This window comes from Eurypyga helias, unplaced genomic scaffold (genome assembly GCF_000690775.1).
Source record: "Eurypyga helias isolate BGI_N326 unplaced genomic scaffold, ASM69077v1 scaffold7588, whole genome shotgun sequence".
NCBI lineage: Eukaryota > Metazoa > Chordata > Aves > Eurypygiformes > Eurypygidae > Eurypyga > Eurypyga helias.
In genome coordinates this window covers 26,051-46,308 of record NW_010267560.1, presented here as the reverse complement: position 1 = coordinate 46,308, position 20,258 = coordinate 26,051, and positions in this window count along the sequence as shown.

Sequence of the window (20,258 nt, the reverse complement as noted above, 5' to 3'; positions counted from 1 at the left end):
AATATTTATTTATATATATATTTAAAGAAGGAACTGTTACATTTAACTGACTTAACTAAGTTTCCAGCACCTCTCCATGGACACGCAGTTCTTGTCATCTCATCTTTATGGCCCAATCCCCAGATGGTTTCGATACCTTGCCTTCAGTGCAGTTGTTTCATCAGGGAATTTGCCTCATAGTGTTTCTGTGACAGATTATTATTTTTTATCTGCTACTCCTTGTGTCGTGGTTTGACTTCTGCTACAATTTCACCCATGCCATCAACGCCTCACATTTTTTCTGACTTCTCTGGCACACGGTGAATACAAAGAATCGCACTCATCTCAGTTACCTACTCAAACACCAGTTTCTTTCCGCCTGTAGCTCATGGTTGCTCCTCATAATTTTAAAACCTTCCAAAAACTTACAGGACCTGATATAAAAAACCCAAGGCTTCTAATATAGTCCTTTCCATCCGTCCCTCTTTTTCCCTCCATAAAAGAACAAAAGCCACCTGCTCTGAACCATTTCTATTTGGAAAGGACTTTCTTGTCCTGCAATACAGTAGTTTTGGCTCAGTTTGATTCTTTCATCATACTGCTGTCTGCAAAATGTATCAAATTTCACCTTTTTTTTTTTTTTCTTCAGGCCAATTAATGGCAATAGCCATTCTTATTTTTGTCAACCCTCTGAGGGTACAATCCTGGTTGGAACACAAGCTGGTTTGGAATACAATTCACAACAGCAGCATCCTTCAGGCTTTATTTACTCAACTTAGAAAAATCTCACTGACCCCAGAAAGGGTTACATGCTAAAGCCTGTAAAATCAGAACCCTTGACGTAGTTATATTTTTCAAAGATGTGGGACTCTTCTCACATCCTTGCATCCATGTCAGGAAGCGGAACAAAAAAATCAGCTTTCTAGTTCTGGTGCAGTAGTGCAGTAAACACAATGCTTATTTGCAGCTCTTTTTATTTGGTTTTTGCTTTGGTTGGCTCCCAAATAATCCTTTTTATTATGTTTTATCCTTTATATCTATCCTCCTCATTCTCGGTTCTGTTGCTTTTTGTTGCTCTTTGGAGCTTTGATTAACCACACCAGCTTTGTGCTGCAGAATCGCACTCAATGAATGGCAAGGGGAATGATTTATTTTCTGAGTCACTGCTCAAAAGACAAACTTCCATCAATCAAAAAGCAGACAAGAGAGTGTGACACCACAAAGCGATATGCTAGGAGGTGCTTACAGCAAAAGGGACAGGTGGTCTTTGATAGCTGACTTACATTGCAGGTCACTAATCACAGAGATTAGCAGCAAGGTGATAGACAGCGCCTGTTCTGGAAGGCAGCATGTCATATCATCCAATTTTCTGTCAAAATGTGAGGGTTTAAATGGTAGCGATAGCTTTATGTGTTTCCTATATAGTTATGGCAACAGGGTGATGAGAAAGCTGGAAGAGTGAAATATCTTCGCTCTCTCAAAATGTGAGCATGAATCCTGGTGGGTTGATTCTGTCCACCTTTGTGCTGGAGGAGGCAAAGCAACTCCCCTTAGTCATTTCTTTTCCTCTGCAAAACTGCCTATGCAAAAATGGCATCATCTCACTTGGCAGGGCCTCTTTCCTGTCTTCTTAAAGTAGATTCTCATTCCACTGCTCAGGGGATTTTTTTTTCCCTATTTTTTAATGCTGCTGCCCTTTCTAGAATGAGCACAGCCACAGAATACCGAGCAGCAAGCTGGATTTTATTTCTGTCCTTTGGGCTCCGCAAATCGAATAGTTAACTAAGACCTAATGCTGATAAGTAGTGAGCAAGTATCCTTTTCTTCAATTTACAGAGGAAGAGATGAGGCATGGGAAGTCAAAGTGACCTGCTTAAGGTGGTACAAGAATAAAGCGACAGAACTTAGAGGAGAGTCATGATCTCCCAGGCAGAGTCTGATACTGAGCCCTGGATTTTTTGAGAATCAAATCACATAAGCACAGAAAAATACTTAATTTAAAAAATCTTGGCCAATGCATGTCTGAAATCTTTGTGTGAGAAGAGTATTATGAACTGCAGGTATTATTAACAAGATGCTCTTTCAGGTTTGGATAGTGCCCTTCAGTCAGAAAGACTGTGGAGCATGTACAATTGCAGTTGTGTCTGGCCAGTGAAATCCCATAGTGAATGATGAAAACCCCTGTCAGAGTCAAGAGAGAGAGCTTTTCACCACATTATACATTAATCTTCTCCAAAACACCAGCAGATACTGGGGACAGACCAGCACCATGTCAGGATCTTAAGCTTCAAACAAAGATGTTCTGAGTTCAGAAGCTTAAATGACTTTGTGGCTGTGGTTATTAATGTCTCAATCCAATTTAAGTCATCATTTGGTGTTTAATTTCTTATTTGAAACAACACAGCCCACTGAGATAGTCTCACCACACTTTCAAATATCTGGTTTGAGGCTTCATATTCTGGTCTCATGACACAAAATGTTGAACGTGGGAAATCTTACTTGGTCATTCCCATTTGTCCAGAAATATCTGTGATATTGCCTGCCACTCCACACCTGGTCTAAAGCAGAAAGCTGGCATAAATGTAGTGTTGAATGTTCTGGTGTATTCAGCAGATATTTAGGCATGTACTTAGGGATGATTCAAACCAAATCTGTATTGCCAGGCTGCAATGATCTGATCTTAGCAAATACACAACTGTGGATTAAACAGAGTGATGCTGTTTACCAGGTTTCTGGGAGATTCTTCTCTAACATAAAGGACTCCTGTGTTTTTTATTAAACTTCAAGCTTCAGATTTATAACAGAGGTTCAAATCCCAGGAGGTCTTTGTAGGAAATATATTAAGCTGTAGGTATAACATCCTCTTGCATTTTTGGCAAAGGCTTTGGAAAGAAGCAGGCACAAGAGAGAAGAATGAAGGGTTGAGCTAACACTGCCTGGCTTCAAACCAGTGCTCAAAGAAAGTATCAAGAACTCCCTTTTCTGTTCGCAACCAGTAAGCTTTTCTTCTACTGGTAAGAGACTTGCTAGGCAATTGGTAACGTCCTGTCCAAAAGATGAGGTTTGTGACCTTTTCGTGAATAAATCAAAAACTGCACTGAGCTGGAGGCCCAGAAAAGCTTGAAACAGTAATTGAGATTTGAAGTATGGCGGGAAAGCATAAAGAGAGCTGGAATGCAATTATCTCAATTATTTCTGGTTTGCAAACCCCTAAGTTCTCCCTCATGGGCCTCAGGTCTTTAGGATGAGCTAGGAGAGGATTTTTGAGGCCAGAAGTTAAAAAACCTTTCAAATAGTTTTTGACTAGTATAAGCAGTTTGCAGCTGCAGTCATCAGAACCCTACTCTGGATTCCCCTGTAATGGAAATCACTTTGGAAACAATCTTGGTTTTATATTGAAATACTCTTTATGAGTGTATTTAGTCATCCTTGGATGAAGTCGGTTTTCTTTAGAACCTCAGTCTAATAGATAATGCATAAAGGTATTTAAAGAATAAATGCCAGAAGAGCCAGCCTGACAATGTAGACTGATTTAGGTTCTGATTTTTCCTGACTCACTATGTCAGACTCAAAGTTTGGGTGCGCGATGTGCCAGACATCCCCAAATTGTGTGAAACCAGACTGTGTATCAGTGAGTCCCAGGGTGAGAAAGAGCTGGTGGCATCAAATGCGGGTAGTCACTGAATGAATCCCACTAAAGCATTCCCATTTTTCTTCCATCAACCACCATCTGCTGATTTGGGCTTTCACCTGTGATAGAGGAGACCAAGATTTAAGTCCTTAATCTGAATCAGAAAGAACCAAGTCTTGAATATACTTTAAACATCCCAGGTGAAAGCCCTAGGCACAGGCTTCCTCAGTCTTCTTGGGGGAGTTTTTTGTTCCAGAAAAGAAACACGACGTATGTTTTGTCTTCTGTAAAACAACAAAACATATTTGATAATACATGTAGTTTTAAATTGGATATCAGGAAGAAATTCTTCCTGAAGGGGGTGGTGAAGCACTGGCACAGGTTGCCCAGAGAAGCTGTGGATGCCCCATCCCTGGAAGTGTTCAAGGCCATGTTGGACGGAGCTTGGAGCAACCTGGTCTAGTGGAAGGTGTCCCCTGCCCATGGCAGGGGGGGTTGGAATGAGATGATCTTTAAGGGCCCTCCCAACCCAAACCACTCTGTGATTCTATAATATCTACTCATCTCCTAAAACAATAAGAAAAGACTGGTACAAGGCTCACTCAGGGTGGTAATCAGACTTGTCCTGGGTAAGCTTATTATGTAAGAATGGAAATGTGGTTGGGAACAGTGATGTAAGACATAAGGTTGGTCCTTCCGTTCAATACACTTCCAGAAGATCGGTTATGCAGCAAATTTCTTAGCTGGACCACTGTGTTTGACAGTCCTTCATGGATCTGTCCTCGAGAGTTTGTCTAATCCCACTGACATTTAAATATTTCTGGCCTTTGCAACATCCTGTGAGTAGTCCCCCAAAATGATTATGTGTTGTGTGGAAAAGCACTTTTCTCCTTTAAACTCACTGACTGGAGTCTAAAGGTTTTGTCTTTTCCATGGGAATATTGATGAGCTTACAGCCCTTGCCATAAAAACAAGGCTTTGAACTCATACGCACCCTCAGATGTACCTTATTTATCACTATTATGCATTATTTCTGCTCTCCAGAAGAGAACTGCATGAAGGCTGGGACTGTTTTACGAAAGCAAGCATGCCTGTCTTTTCTCCCTGCAGTCACCACTGCCGGCTGCAATCCTGCCTCTAGAAACACTATCAGGAGTGGCTGTGCTTGCTGCAGGAAAACTAAGAGAAAACTGTTGGTAGATAAAGTGTAAAGCGTAAACCTTGTCATGCATCTGTATCCCTTGGTAAAAGCATCACGTTGGTGTGCACCTCCTCGGTTAAACAGAGTTCAGAGCCCATCTCGTTCAGATGCAGCCCAGGGTCTGAGCTGCTCGCAGGCTGACAGCTCATATGGAAAGAGAGGTGTCATGTAAAACTCACGGTATCTGACAGTTTTTTTGGACCTCACTGTGAAAATAATAGAATAATAGTTTATGCTTGCATTGGCTTTCACTACTGCATTGAATGGCTGGGGATGAGAGAGTCTCAACTGAATTTGGAGGAATATACTCAAACCTATGCTCAAAAATCATTGCTAGGGATAGATTCATTTTACACCTGCCTGCTTATTAAACACAATTTATATAGACACCGTGCAAACCTCTGTGACAGAGAAATTCCTGCAGCAGCGGGAAGCTCTGACCTAAACAAGCAGGACAAACAGCATAGGGAAATGAGTATTACCACCCCTCTTTTGCAGGTAAGAACAAGTATCTTGTCCAGGTCACAGGATTCGAGTAACTAACACCCCAAAATCCTGCAGGATCAGTCACAAGGCCAACCTGTCTTTGTCTTACCAGAGTATTGTGTAAAACTGTCCCTGCTCTTGTGGCAGATGCTGTGGTACTGGGTAATCTGTCCTAGCTTTCCTTCAGCGGGGAAAAGAAACAAGCCTGTTTTCTTCTTCTGATAAAATCCCCCAAAGAGTCAAACTTCAAAGTAAGTTTATTAAAATATGAATTATCTGTAAAAAGACTGCAAAGGCCCATGAATTGATTTCTGATTTTCTATGGACTTATTTTAGGACTTCTCTGTGAGATAATCAGAGTGCATTGAGAGATGCTAGGGATTGATTAATCAGTATAACCCCTACTGTGTCCAAAGCTTAACTTTCAATTACACATCAAGCTTGTGCAGTAGGCAGTATATTTTTCTTAGGTAAAATGCCTATGAGGGGAAAATAGAGAGATAAAAATAGTAACTTAAAAATAGAAAATAGTCGCAATTTGCTTTTTTTCTTAAACAAAAGGCTCCCTCATTGGAATAGCAATGAGTGGTATCACATCTAAGAAGAGATTTTAAGCAGATGCAATCCCTCTTCCAGAGAACTCCATCCAACATCCCCACAAATTACCGTCTGCCTGACACAGACTACACCCTGGCAAGAGGACTTACACCTGATTTCTGGGTTGTAGCTCAGTGCTGACATGTACAGGGTATGAACCTCCAAAACAGACCTCCATTCACTCTAGCTCAGCTGCTGAAAATATGAAACATTGCATTTATTTTATCCTTGCAAAATTCTGCTTTCCAACTTGCCAAAGATATCAGATTAACAGGAGGGATAATTTTTATTTACTTTTGTTGTTTTGATGGGGTTTATTTTTTTTACTATGGTAAAAGTTCAGAAGGTAAAATTTAGATTCTGATTTTATGATTCAATTGTAAATCTGCACGGTGGGGTGAACAGGCTAACCATATAAGTAGAATTTGTCTCACCTAAGTTTTAATATAAATCCTGCAAACACCTGCAGCAAAACTAGTCACATGTGATTACTTCTACGATCAGTGAAGGAAAAAAAGTAATTTCGAGGGTAAGATCCATTTACAAAATATTTTAGACATCTATTGCAGAATAGATAAATTATTACCTGGAAATGACTCTTTCTCTTTATTAATTCCAATGTGATCCTATCTTGACTCGTTCAGGAGTAGGAGTCTAGATTTGTTTGGATTAACCACACTGCAAAGTTCTTCATTCATGTTGTTGCATGACTGTGATTTCTTAATGATTTAGCCATTCAAGCAGGCACATCTGTACCTCTCCCATATCACAGGCAGAAGAGACAGGCAGAAAGGAGGTGACCTGAACAAGGTCACAGAGGAAATCAGTGGCAGAGACTGCACAAATCCCAGCTCCTGTTTGCACTTTAGAAACCTGTTTGCTGGAGTTCTTGGATTCTGTCCCAGTATTCATGAAAACCAAATATTTTTTTCACATTTTTCAGTAGATAAAATGCTAAGTAAGAGATGAAGGGGTTTATCCAAGACCAATCTAGAAATTATATTCTGGATTATTGGTACAAAGATCACTAATTTAGTGACTAAGTGATAAATTGTTCAATTTGCCATAGGAAAACATGTCTTGTATATGACTTTCTGTGGCAATACAGAATGACTTATTAAGTCATTCTTATAATTAAGAGGAAACTTCTTATCTTTTAACAAAATGAGTGGAAAGGCTCACTGGTCTGCTGAAGGAGAGCTTTGCTACCATGCTAAGGAATCCAGATTGAGGAATATTCCACAAAAAGACATTGTGGGAAGAAAAGGGAAAAGCAAATAAAGGAGTTAAGGAGGGGAGAAGGCAATGGAAGATGTAAATGGCTCTTTTTAGCAATACCTTTAATGACTAGTTAGACCAAAGATTATAAGTAATTGAATGAGATCTCAGTCAACAAAAGATGCAAATAGGTTGTAAAGCAGAGTAGGATTACATTAATTTACACTAAACCAAGAGTAATTAGTTAGTGTTTGTGCAATGCTTAGAAAGCAGAAAGTGCTATATAAATGTCAGTTATTACTATTTGTAATAAACATGCAACAAACACTATCTTTTATATATCTTACAAGGTAAAAGATGAAACAGCAAAAATCAGAAACAAGACTCCACCATTTAACTGTGACACAGCAGACTGTGTTCTGGTAAACACAGTCCTGTGCAGTGGCTATCCCTGCATCGTGATGTTTTTATCTCTGGAAAAATCTATCTTCTGGAAAATTAAAATGTCCAGGGATCTGGTCAAGCTGGATCCATGGGCTGAGGCCACTGTATGAGATTCAACAAAGCCAAGTGCTGGGTCCTGTACTTGGGTCACAACAACCCCCTGCAATGCTACAGGCTTGGAAAGCTGCCTGTCGGAACAGGACCTGGGGGTGTTGGTTGACGGCAGCTGAACATGAGCCAGCAGTGTGCCCAGGTGGCCAAGAGGCCAGCGGCATCCAGGCCTGTATCAGGAACAGGGTGGCTGGCAGGACCAGGGCAGGGATTGTCCCCTGTACTGGGCTGGTGAGGCTGCACCTCAAATCCTGGGGTCAGTTTTGGGCTCTTCACTACAAGAAAGACACTGAGGAGCTGGAGCGTGTCCAGAGAAGGGAACAGAGCTGGGGAAGGGTCTGGAGCACAAGTGCTGTGAGGAGCAGCTGAGGGAGCTGGGGGTGTTCAGCCTGGAGAAGAGGAGGCTGAGGGCAGACCTTATCGCTCCCTACAGCTCCCTGAAAGGAGGGTGCAGAGGCCGGGGGGGTTGATCTCTTCTCCCCAGTGACAAGTAATGGGACAAGAAGAAACGGCCTCATGTTGTGCCAGGTGAGGTTTAGATTGGATATTAGGTACCATGTTATCCCAGAAAGGGCTGTCAGGCATTGGAACAGGCTGCCCAGGGAGGTGGTGGAGTCACCATCCCTGGAGGGATTTAAAATATGTATTGGTGATGTGCTTAGGAAAATGATTTAGTGGTGGACTTGGCACGGTTGAACATGATTATCTTAAAGGTCTTTTCCAACCTAAAAGATTCTATGATTCTATGAAAACAAAACCCCACACAAGACAGCAAAGCTAAATGCTTATCACGAGGGCACTATCCTTGCAGCGTGTTGTGTGCACTTCTGACCTTGCACAAGGTCAAAAGAGAAGAGAATCTAACAAGGCCATGGGTTTAAGTAGCGAGTAAACCATCTTCGACTTGGACAACATAACCATTCCTGAGATGGAGAGATAGTTATGTCCACTGTTGAGAAGCAGGAGTCTAGGAAACAGCACTGGTTTCTCTTGTGCCTAGCTGTGTCACTAATTTATTGTGTGATTCTGGACAAGGCATTTAACCTTTTGGGCCCGTTTTATGAAAAACAGATATAATCATTCCTAGCTGTTTCACAGCCGAGCAGAGGGTCTTGTTTGATGCTTTTAAGCATGTAATTTCAATAAATAATCTATGAGACATGCATTGCTATCAAGAAGATGGCCAACAGAGTCTAGGAGTCTAACAAGAAACTTATTAGGTGAGATCCTACAGTTTCAAGATGGATTCTGAGCCACGAAATGCTAATGATTTGCAAAGATTACTAGGCTCGTCAGAATCATGGACATAAAAGAACCCTAAAGTAAAATACTTATCTGCTTTTTTGCAATAAATTCTTACACCCAATTTCCTTCCTACCTTGGAAAACTCTTGGCAGAGAAGAACAATGTATAGCAGAGGTCCAATCACTCTGCGTGCTTTAAAAATGGCAAGGGATAATTCAATTTAAAAATTAATTTATATGAAAGACACATTTTGCCAGGATATGAGCTAATAAAAACCTATATTTAGTGCTCATGATTTTCAAAGCAGTATACAAATGTTAATTTATTAGCTAACAATTATATCTGTAAAGAAGGAAGTGGTACAGAAGGAGACAGAGGAGGCAGCAACATTCCCAGTCACAAGATTCTAAGGCCAAATATCTCATGGTACATATCATTTCCCAAGTGAAGCTGGATCAATGCTTATATCTGCTGGATGCAGAAATCCACAGGAGATCCAAGAAGAAACCTTTAAACATGACTTTTTTTTAACGGAAGTTCAAGCTCCTGGGTTTGAAAATGCCGACCTCCGTGGAGAAACAGTTCCACGTTTCAACGTTTTGGAGGACAAATGTGGCTTGAGATGTTCCCTCCTGCTAGGGCTCAGCCACCCTGCTGCTTGCTGCCTCCCTGGGGATACTGATGCAGCTGTTTGTAAAACCACACCATAAGCAGATCAGGGAAATGACCTGGAAATAAAAACAGCCCTTGTCTGCCAAACCTTTACCTTTTTATTTTTTTTAACCTAACCCAACTTCAATTGGGCTAGTTTAAAATCAACCTGGTTTTATTGTGTGACTTCACAAGTAGTTGTGCTGACACAGGCAAGAGGGCAGTACACTGGGGTGGGAACTAAAACAGACTGGGAAAACTCTTTTCCATCATCTGAACTGGAAGACGAAACCATACCCATGTTAGGTCATGGCATGTAATATCTCGCCTGATCTAAAAATCTCTATTTCTAGCCAGTTTTCAAGCAGTAGAACAGGAGGTTTCTAATAACCCTTCTAATACATCTTTTCCAGCTCTATCCCTTACCACCCATGATCAGATGAACATTCTGTAACTCTGAGAGATAATAGTGCTCTATTTCTGCCAAGAGAGCTGCTGCTGCTTCACGAAAGCTGCCTTGCTGAAACCCCTCTGCTTCATGTCCACAACTCATCCATTTCCCCTTGCTTACAGACTGAAATTTTCTCTGTCTTTAATTGGAATTTCTGTTCATACTTTATTCTTTCTGCCATGTCTTTGCCACACGGTTTTCAAGAAAAGCTGAAAACGGTTGAAAGCAAAACAGCCAAACGCAGTCAGCATTTTCTTCCCCTTCTTCTTCTCTTTTATTTCAGTAGCAATTATTGGTATCCCATATAGGAGAAATAAATGTAAAAAAAAAAAAAATCAGATCTTCCCTTCTGCCTTGGAGCTTTTTGTTTTGTAAATCATGCTGAACGTAAGCTATATTTTGAGAAAAACAAAATAAGTTTTTCTGCCTGTATTTCTGACTGGTGAGGAGTGAATTTGTTGTGTCACCTCCTGACTAGCACTGGACTTTACACCAGCAATGGCTTCTGTGAAGCCCGTGTCTGATCCAAAGCCCATTAAATTACATGGAAGTATTTTCCATTCATTTTGCTTGGGGAGTAAAATGGGGCTTTATAAGCTCAGCTCCCTGTACAAAACTTTTAATGTTCACATTTATGGTATGGGCTGCACTGTGTCATATTTCAGCCTTCAAAAGTGTCAGTGCTGAGGATGAAAAGGAATAAAATTAAGAAATTGGAGTCTTTTGGAAATCTCCTTCCCAGATGGAGCCAAAATGAACCCGTGAAGAAACATATAAGAAAGCACATTCATCATTTCTTCAGGTGTAACCTGTGACCTTGGGAGCCTCTGATTTGCAAGGATCCTCCTGAGGACATTCAAGGGAACCTGGGTTTGATGGAGCAGGTATTTCTCCAAAATTAGGCTACTTTCTGTCATTATAAGCATAGTGCCTACCATAATTAAGGCATTTTTGAAATTTTCATTCCATAATTGTATGTAGCCGGGGTCTGGGGCAGCCTCACGTTCAAGCTGTCACTAAACACATTCAGTGCCACGTTGGGTCATTAGGAGTATAAACAGGTTGAACCTAAACACTGGGGCCTGTGCATTTAGGCTGATTTCTTGGATAGGTGAAGAGATATTTATATTTTCATTTAGCTTGAGTTATACCAGCACCTGCCACTCGCTCTAAACAGAGCAGTTAACCCATAACTCCCTCTGTCAACTCCTGTTGACGGAAAGCAAAGCAGATAAATTAATGGCTCCCCTGAGAGGAGTGAACGGAGAAGACTCATGTAAACAAATCCCTCACAAAATACAACTGTATTAATGGGAATGGAAATGAAAAACGCCTCTCCCCATCCTTGATAGGCACAGCAAACACCCGCAACGATGCTAAAGGTGGGGAACATGCACCAGAGGCTTGGCAGCTCTTGCAATGGTAATTAGTGCATCCCCAAAGAAGACGAAAATGTTTCGTCCCTGCTGATGCCAACAGCTGGGGTGTCTTTGGAGCTTTCTTGAAGCGTGCGGATGTGTAAATATGACCCTTGCCCCTCTCCACGGGGCTGCACGCAAAGTCCTGCTGCTGGCAGATGCTCCCTGCAAACAGGAATTACAGCGAAAGGAGGTGGAATATGCGATTCCTTTAAAATTCTGGTTTGCTCTTAGGGAAACAGAGGCTGATCCGTGCTCTTTGGCTTCTTCCCTCATCTGAGGGTGGGTTCAGTATCTTCAGCCACTCAATCCCAGATGTAGTGGGGACATGGTGCTGTGACATAAACTGAAGAGCATTCAATTATTTCCTCTGTCAAGGGATAATACCGAGACACTTAGATGATGACAATCTTATAAAAAGCCAAAGCTGTAGGTAAGTTGATTGGGTTGTAATCTGGGGATGAATTTAATTAAGTAAAAGAATCCCCTCCCTCCCCTCCGCCTCATTTCTCTGAGCTTCCTCTCTCAACTCTATCTCACCTTTTCCCTGTGATGGGAAACTGGCTTCTACTTGCTTTTCCTGTGACTGCTTTTGAGTGGTCCTGGGCACCACAGGATTTGTGCACTTCGCAGTCTTTTGAGGCAGAGAGATGTTTGCATAGACAAAAAATGAAAGCAAAAACCTTCTTTATCTCACGCTGGCTGGTCATTTTTACCCATGCATGCCTCCTTCCTTGAGATAATACAAGAATCTGGTATAAAATGATTGCAGACGTGAAAATAAATGAAATGCATCTTTGCAGCCTGGTTCACTGCTGCACAGTTAGACTGGGTTTCGGGCAGCCAGGATCTGCTGCTAGCCAAAGCTATGGGCAGAGGGAGGATTTATGAGAGACAATAATGCTGTCTTTAGGGTAAAGGCAGGTCCCACATCCCTGTTATCCTGCTGTCCTGGTCAGGACTGCACCGTAACTCCCGTCTGCTCTGCATCCCAGATGTTGCAACATCGGGATGGAAAGGGTGTGAAGATTTTAGCCAGACCAGAGGATCTTAAGCATCTTTTTTGCCTCCCTCGCACCTCAGCTCGTCCAGGAGTGTGGAGGAGAAGCCTGTAGCTGAGCTTTCTCAGCTGAGTTGAGCTTGTGTTAGGCTACAGATTGCAGTTCAGAGAAGGATGTGTGTAAGGGGGGATGAGTACAGCATCAAAGCAAAGAGCTGCAAATGGAAATCTTATTCACATGTGTTTTACCTCCTACCCTGGCATGGTTTAGTGTCTGTGCGTTGGCTTGGACTGAAGCCAATGAGTTAAACAACATTCTGCATGTAATTATATGCTTAATGGAAACAAGCAGAGGTCTCCATGGCCTAGATTTGGAGAGGATTGTTCCTTAAGTAGTTGCCTCTGAGGAAAAGCAGGGGGGCAACATGTAGAAGTTGAGGGGATGAAGTGACTTTGAAGAGGCACCAGTCGTGGTGGGAACACACGGTTTAGGAGCTCTGCTCTGCTCCCAAGACCACTCTAACAATATGTACTCTTCGGGTACAAATTGAAAACAGGGAGGTTTAGATTAGATATCAGGAAGAAGTTCTTCACGGAGAGGGTGGTGAAGAACTGGAACAGGTTGCCCAGAGATGTTGTGGATGCCCCATCCCTGGATGTCTTCAAGGCCAGGCTGGATGAGGCTTGGAGCAACCTGGTCTGGTGGAAGGTGTCCCTGCCCATGGCAGGGGGGTTGGAACTAGATGATCTTTAAGGTCCCTTCCAACCCAAACCAATCTATGATTCTAACAGCAGTCAGTGGATGCTTGGGCAGCTCCTCAGCTGGTAAATAAAGAGCAGGGAGGTGCACCAAGTAGTCACCTTGCCCAGCTGAGGGCCTGCCAGCTGCAGCTCTGGGGGCACATGGTGGCATTGATGCCAAAAGCAGAGACAAGGGGTGTGTCAGCTGTGATGTGGTGACATAGGGCATTTCCCTCCCAGCCTGGTTTTCCACATCACCCTTTCTTCTTGAGGTTAATGGTCCTGCAAGGGCAGCAGCAATAAGTAATGTGCCTACCCTAGAGCTTCACTGGTGTAAAGCCCAGCATTATCATTCAATTTATCAACCCTGCATAAGCTGGGTTGGCATGAGGATGGCAGGCGTGAGCCCCCTTCCACCTTCATTTCCACTACTGCCTCTGCTGCAGAAGCAGCAGGAGATCAGGCAGAGAGCTGGGCTTGGTAACATTTTAAGCCCCTGAGATTATGTTGTTTTTCAAAACTGTTCTTGATGGGAGGGCTCTGAATAAATGTAAGGAGATGGGGCGTTCGGATCACAGGGAGAGATCCTGGCCTGAGGTGAACATGTCTGTGGCTCTCTTGTTTCATCCTTTTCAGCTCAAATTTGCTGATGCATCTCGGCGTGGGAAGCTGTTTCATGGGGGAAGGACCACGTATCTAACTCCAGGATTTAGAAACAAGGTAAATGGGTTGGGGAAGGTGCAGAGGTGACGGTGGGATCCCAGCGTTGGGCTCAGGGTCAGGCCAATGCTATCTCCTACAGGACTGCAGAGGGAGAAACACTCTTGGAGGGTGTTTAAGTAGCATATTATGTCAATATTAATAGCTAGCCTACTAGTAGTGTCCCTTCCTTAGCCGACAGCTCTCACCTCTTTACTGGACTATGCTTGCATTTTATAAACTGGTGTGAGAACTATAGCAGCTTTCCAGTTGGTTCTATATAGGCTAAGGCTGAAATTAAAGCATTTCACAGAGACACAAAAATGGGCTCAGCAATTTTGAAGTTTGGTAAGCAAATAAACTTTTTGTTAAAAACAAACAAGCAAGCAAGCAAACAGCAACAAAAGCTGTAAATGTTTTTGATGGTTACATTTATTGCTATAACAGGAATACTGATAATGTATTGGTCTTCAACCAGATTTTTCACCAATGTAATCTGGGAACAACTCAACTGAAATTGGAGATACAAAGGAGAGATCTACATCAGTAAATTAATTTTTATTATTACAGTAAATAACAGTCTGGGACCGTTCCCTTGTACTGAGGCCAAATGGCATGGAGAAGCCTTGAAGTATACAATAAACCCTCTGAGTATACAAAACAGGGTGCTTCTACTTTTCTGCTTTTTGGGACTGGTCTCTGGCCCATGTGGATTTCTGACCCATGATCAGAAATTGTTTGGCCCAGGTCAAATCATTGTCAGGAACCTCTACTATTTGTTGTTTTGCTGTCATTTACCAATTTAAACAATGACTCCTTGGTATTACTTAATTAACTAGCATAGAGCAAAAAATGCAGCTGGCCAAACTGTAAGGAAACAGGTACCTCCATATTTACAGTAGTTTTCAGATTATTTTGTAAAAGAATATGTGCTCCTTGTTTTGATTTTAAGTTAATTACACAAGCCATAAAATCAGTGTGATATCCTGCTCTTTAACCCACGCTAGCATTGCCTTATGTGCACTGAAGAGACCTTGGAAGAACTAGCTGTTAGTAGTCTCACAGCTGGCAGGCTTGAATGTAACAATAATTGGGACCTTGGAGTTGGGTTTTTTTTTAAGGAAATCCCTGCTCCTTCCCTTTCCTCTCAAGATTGTTGAGCAGTGCAATTTTTTTTTTCAGTGTTCAATTTAATTTTCTTTCTTCCCTTTTCTTTCTTTCTTTTTTTTTTTAAGAGTAAAAAGAACAAATGAAATGGAACTGATCTTTCATTAAAGTCCATTGATGGAGCAGATATTATTTAGAGCAGGTTGTCTAGGAGTGAAGGCAATACCAGCCAGAGAGGAAATGCTGCCAGGTTGCCCTCCCGACTCTAATCTCCGATTTCAAGCTATTACATGAAGCCCTGCAAATCAACAAACAATGTGAACAATAATGAAGGGGTGTTTAAGAAAGGAAGATGCCATTTGGGGGGGATTACTGGTCGTGAATGCTATCTCTCCCAGCTCTTGGCAAAGAGTGAATTGGAATCGCATTGTCATCAAATCAAATATTCCTAAAGCACCCCTAGGGATTGTTTTGCAATTTTGTTAATATTTTAAAAGCATCCCTTGATCTCACCCATGCCTGCATGCAGCTATGATTTCGTTATGTGTGGAACCAGATGTCTTTTCTCTCTCCCTTCTTCCCTCTCTACCTTCAACTTCAAGATTTCACCTTAATAAGGTGATTTATGAACAACTGATTTTGAAGCCCATGAGCACGTGGAATCCCCCAGGAAACAAGGCACTTTAATACTGCCATGGTTGCAGAATTGGCCTTTTTTGCCAGTGCTGGTCAGCCATGAATATGGTTTTCTCAGAGGAAAACCAAGAAAAAAAAAAACAAACAAAAAACTTCTGTCAGGGACAGAAACACAGACAGCTGTTGAAAACCTGTCTCCAAGCCAAATTCACAACATTACCTTAAATTTCCTATATATTACCCATAATTCTCTTTCTGGAATTAAAGCTGAATAAGCAAGTATTGAAGGGGAGTATGAATGAATGAATGAATGCCTAGGTTTTTTTGTAAATTTTTCTATGAAAAAAATGCTTTGCAGAGACTTCACAGGATCAAGACTATCTACCTCAGCAGTATTTATGCTGCTGTTTATCTTCAGGATACTTGACACAGAGGTGGGCTCTCCCTGAAGGCCAGGGCTGTGACTTTACTTGACATCCGTAAAGTGCCATCCATCAAGTAAATTAATCATGAATCACAAGATGATAGAAAGTGTGGGCAAGGCAGGTCAAATACTCTGTCCCTGGCCAAAGAGCAGGCAGCTAAGCAGTTCTATTCCTAGCAATGACCCATGCTCCTACCTATCCATCACCATAAAAAGGACTAGCTTGTTTTCTGGCTAAGCCCTTTCCACTTATGAGGTTCTATTTGTTTTTATCAATTTTGTGGTTGTCAAATGTCGGTATCACACCAAGGGAAACAGAAAGGTAGAATAATTAAAGCACTGTGCACACAATAGTAGTAGAAGTTACCTTGTCAAGCTGTCCATGTTACAAATAAAAATGTCTTCTCAGTGAAGAAGCCTAGGAAATGACCACAGATGGTGTGTTGGAAAGCAGAGCTACAGTTACAGCGAGGGGAGCAGAGCAGAGGAATAGGGGGAGAAAATTGAGGGAGAACCAATGTGGTGAGTCACTCGATGCCTCAGCTGACAGCAGAACCAGGAACTGAATGAAGATCTTCTAATTGCCAGTCCAGACTTGTCTAAGTCTTGCAGCTAGGCTAGTCTCAACTTTGAGATGTTTATGCTTTGCTGTCAAGGTGAGGGAAGCATTATCGGCTGGAGAGCACATTTTTATCTCAAATTTGTAGGCTTAGCAGCTAAAATCCCTTCCTCCCTCCCTTGCCACATGTCTTGGCTTTTTTCCTTCCTAGTTAAGTATATTCAAATATGCAGATGCTTCAATGAACTCAAGAGTGGATATTTCAGTGGTGACTTCACATGATCCTTCTAAATTTGACTATTAAGCCTTTTTTTTTTTAACTGTCTTTTAAATAAAACAGATCCAAATTGTTGGACATTTCTTTTCATATGTATTGCTTTTAAGGCCTCATTTAATATGTAGAGTCCAGACAGCAATTGTCAGACATATGTTTTACCTCTCTCGAAAGACACCAGTTTGACAGCAGAAGACTGGGCAACTTCCTACATCGGAAGCAGCCTGATTCACAGAGTGAAATAACAGCTCCTATTTCAGATTGGATTAGCTCTACAGAGCATCTGAAGACAAACCATGTCTCTGGGAGGCACCTGCACACTATGACTTGGTTGTGGGTATCCTCCATGCATGGTGATGGTCCACAGTTCTCTTAGGGAGAAGATCAGACATTGTGGTCCCAGGATAATGTCAGAAGGTCCTTCCTGCAGGGCTTTTAGGAAACATTTGCACATCATCTAAAGAGGTAAGTTTAAGCAGAGGTGGAAGGAGCCTGCTTGTGTGGCAGGCACAGAGAGACAGTGAGACACATGCTAACCAAGGGAAGAGAAGGACAAATCTTCAGTGGGTGTAGACCCTTTATAGTGACCATGGAGTTTACCTTCCCAAATCAAGAGAATCAGCCTCCAGAATAACGAAAGGAGCAAACAGGGCTTGAAGGTGCATAGGAGCTTAAAGAAATTGGGTGTGCTCCAATATCTAAAATATAAACAGGAGAATAATTTGTTGTTGGAACTCTAAGAGGGTATAAAGGTTGAAGAAATGAAGGAAGAGAGAGGCATGGTGGAAGAAATACACAGCAGAATTGCAAGATGTTTATCAGGAGCATCGGTTTCTTTAAGGCTCAAGCAGCTTGAGGCTGGCAAGCCCTGATAACCACTTGTGAGCTGCCTGATAAATGGGTCAGATGTGTTCTGTCACGCTTGGCTGGGGATGCTGGCCATGAAACAGAGAGGGGGATTTGCGTGGAGTAGAAGGTCCATGTAGCCCATGCTGTTTGTGTCACTGCTTTGTGACTCATTGCTGGAGATAAGAAATAGGAGCTTGAAGAAGAGCCTGGAAAAGGCTGCACAGTAGCGATAATCCATCTATGCCCGCTGCAATATGATGTTCTTCAAACTTCCCTTATATTACATCCTGAGCCACTGAAATGCATGTGGAAGAGTGATAGCAGGGTACTAATGCAACGATCATATCTTCTTAATTATAGCAGAAATATTACAGATGATTTTTTATTGCCTTAAAACAACTACAGCAGCCACAAAATCTAGTTTTATCTGTTAGCTTAAGGTGATGAGGAGGGTGCACATATTCCAGAGTTTGTTTTGGGAATAAAAGAAAGAGTTGAAGGAGACTGAACTTGTCATGGCATATTAGAAGCTCTGAGGTCAGGGGAAGTTGGCTTAATCCACCCAGAAAGCTTTGTTGTCTTGTCCAAGATCAGTAAAAGTTGACCTAATCCAGTTCAACTGAGTCCTAGTGATCCCAGTGCAATGCATGTAATTCCAGGTCCTATTACTCATAAAATTATAATGGTTTAATTTTCTCATTATAGCCCAATATCGGCAAAGGGCATCCTGAAATTCTGCTTTTACCTTCTATACATGTAAAAGAGGAGGTAATCTTAAGAGCAGATGAAAATCAAGGACTGCTTATTTCTGTATATGTGCTCCATGGTGCAGAGCACAGGTCGTGGTTATTCTTTTTCTCCAAGAACTGTGCCCTATCTTTCTCTCTCCCAAAGATAACCCCACTTCCTGCACTACTGCTTGTTGATGGGTATGATTTCTTTTGTGAGGAATGTGAGTTTTCATGCCTTCAGGCTGAAGGGCAGAGTACACTAAGGTCTACTGATTCTCAGCAGATATCCCAGCTGCTCCACAGCATTTTAAAAATAAACTGTGATGGCAGTGAGCTACAGTCCTGCATCACAGTCAAGCTACAGGACCTGAGCAATTGTAACAGTGGTGGTGTTGCTTCCTACATCTGATGTAAGGTGTTCCTGGCAGGGCAGATGGGGAAGGCAAAGTGTCCTCTTCCATTCAATTCACCGACCTGGTAGCATCACTAACTCTTTACAGTTTTGTTAGTACCTCCTACAGCAGGGAAGTGTGTGTTTCTGCATGACTCTGCTATGAGCAGGCTTAGAGTGTGCTATACATCCCTAGGTGGTTACCAAAAATATATCAATATGCTGAAGAGAGTGTGTGGAGGAAAGCATAAAGGGAATGGGTAAAACGAACTGATCTATTAAACATCTGCAATAAATGCATGCAGTTTGGCAAGCAGTGGAGACAAAGGAGTTATAAAACCACATAGAAATCTGAAGGATTCAGGCATCAAGGCAAAGCAAAAAGGAATGGATATCAGTGCTACTATTTAATTCAAAGGAAGAATATGTGATTAAGAAAAAGGAAATTTCTGATTAATATAATGAAATATTTTTGTAATAATGAGACCCCTTAGGGAAGTAGAATTAAAAAAAAAAAAAATTTCAAACATCTGAAACTGCACCTCCCAAAGCACTATAGAAACACAGTGTTGTATATAAATGAGCAGCCTTATGTTGGATTGGGAATGGAATAGCCTGGTAGATTCTCTTCCACTTCTTAGGTCTACTGTATTGGATAATTCACAGTGGAGGTAGATAAATCCATATGAATGATTGCAAAAGCTTGTCTCTGTTTCTCAGTACCCCACACCAGGCAGGTGTGGGCCATGCTCCTAACCACTTCGCCACCATCCAGTATTGTAAGGGAAAAAGAAAGTTCTTTCCGTTTAATGGGGATCCATACCCCTATCACAAAGCTGCAGTATCCTTCTTACAACCTAAATGCAATTCATGGACCCAAAGAAAGCCTGCATTCATAGTCCTGGCATTAGAAGGATTGGTCTTCTGTAAGGAAAACCTCTGGAGTTGCAGAACTGATGTACAAGCCTCCTCCTCCCTGAAACATCTGCTTGTTATTTGTATGGAGCGTGGGCCAGATTCCTTACTCACTGGCAATCCCCAGCAGTTTGTAATGGGCCCTAAATAATCCCTAACTTATGGCAACAGCTGTTGGAAGGCAGCCCAGGGGGGCAGTTGAGATGATAGCTTGACTGAAGGCAGGAGATGCTTCTCATAGCAGGTTCGACGGAGAGGAGATTCAGAGCCACCAAGTAACATCGCTAAGCTTCAAAATATCCCAGTGTTCTTGCTTTTGTGAGGCATATTCATTGGAGATCTGGAAACTGTCAGTTTGTTCCAGCTTTGTAGTACCTCCAGGGAGGAAGCAAATACTCTGCTGAGTACGAAGATGTGCAGCTCTAACTGCAATAATTCAATAGCAACAGTGAGTCAGGGCAAGCAGACCTACCACTACAGAGGACACCAGAATGGAGAGA